Source organism: Diceros bicornis, chromosome 36 (assembly GCF_020826845.1).
Source record: "Diceros bicornis minor isolate mBicDic1 chromosome 36, mDicBic1.mat.cur, whole genome shotgun sequence".
Lineage (NCBI taxonomy): Eukaryota > Metazoa > Chordata > Mammalia > Perissodactyla > Rhinocerotidae > Diceros > Diceros bicornis.
The window spans coordinates 6,199,263-6,201,059 of NC_080775.1; positions in this window are offsets into that span (position 1 = coordinate 6,199,263).

A 1,797-nucleotide genomic window follows, 5' to 3' on the forward strand; every position below is an offset into this window, starting at 1 on the left:
CTCCTTACTATTTCGCCTCTTAGTCTGTCCTTGTACCAACCATACAGAGTGAGAGCCAACACTTGGGTAACCCAAATGGGCAGAGAAAATCCACGAATGCCTGCCAAAGGTGAACTGCCCAAAACAGTTTCCCTTGATATTAGATTATGCTTTTTCCACTTTCTAGGCTATGTGGCAAAACCCTTAGCAGCCAACCATGAATAAGTAAAAACACAAACGTCAGGTATGTTTCTCTTCAGGGCATCTTAGCAGGGCCAAATGGATAGCTTTCAACTCTGCCAACCTAGCAGAGCCTTATATCACATCATGGTCAGGGATGTGATAGAGGCAGGTGGAATTCTTCCACTGACCTGTGAGCTCCATCCTGTGTAGTGGTATTACTGAACACAAACAGAGGTTTGTTTCTCTACCACATAGGAGGGCCTATAACTGCAACATCAGGCTTGCGGCAAGGAAAAAGGTTTATTATTTAATGAAGGCACACAAGGAGATGGGAGCTAAAACTCAAAACTGCCTCCTCAAATCTGCCTACCTCAAAAAGTTAGGAGTATTTACCTGGGGTTTTAGGTAGGAAAGGAAGAGCATGAGTTGTGGTTTTAGGTAGGAGAGTGGGCATGTGGTCTTGCTGATTGGCGCCCTCTCACCAGCCTGTATATGGCCTTGAAGAGTGAATTTCTTTTCCTTGACTATCTGGACTTTTCTGGTTAGATTTCATATTCAGCCTACATTTGGCCTTTTGAGTTTGAATCTTGCTGTCTAGACCTTGATATTCCGGGAAAAACAATTCACTCATATACTAAGGAGCGACAGAAAGAAGTGGTTAATTGTAAACAACACCTGATCATTCTGAGAATGCACAGGTGCAGTTACAAAGTTTTTCTGTAGGGAAGATTTTAACTCTTTCACTCTCAATTTGAATACCCACTGTCTTATGATCATTCCTCAATCTTGGAGAATGAGGGCAAAGAACACTCTAGACACCTCATGCTGTAAAAGGTCAAAAATCAGGGACAGAGGAATGAAACCATTTTACCTTTATTATAAAATATTTTGGGGTGCCAGGTGGAGAAAGTGAGATAAGCTTTGCATGACTATTATTTTAGTGCTCTGATCAATGGCTTTCCAACAACACTTAAGTCCACATTTTATAGTTGTATACATGAACACAAAGATTAGCACAATAGACAGATTAAATTTTAGTATCCCCTTCATAATAGACTTTAATCCTTGGGAAACCCAGAAGAACATGCCTGTAAATGAATCTAAGTTAGTACCTAGAACCTCAGGTGAAATCTCATGTAGCCAAGTAGCCTGCTGTCTAACAGTCCAACAAGTAAAGTAAGACCCTGGGAGTCATTCATCCTTTATCTTTAGGAGACTGTCTTCTGAATGCAACTTGCAGTCTGTCAGGGCTTTATTTGTCCATTCAGTGTTAACTCTGTGTCTTTTAGATCATCTTTAAAACTTAGGAAGCATCTCCCAAAGTTAGGCCTATATTGTGTAAGCAAGTAACCAGGTACATAATAGGAAGCATTTACAGGAACAGGGATGAAGATTGTCCAAACATGGGCTATCATGGTGCTCTCTCCTAATTTTACACCAAGCTGCCCAGCTATGTTTGCATGGCTTCAGGAAAAAGGATAGTCTCAGTTCTCAATGATTCCAAATGAAAAGGACAGAAAAAAATTGAAAAGATTAGTTTGGGCCAGTTATTTGAGGAAAGTAGAAAAATTCAGGACCCAGTCCAGTTTATCAATAGAAAACAAAAACCTCAAAGACAATTAAAAGAACTGGAAT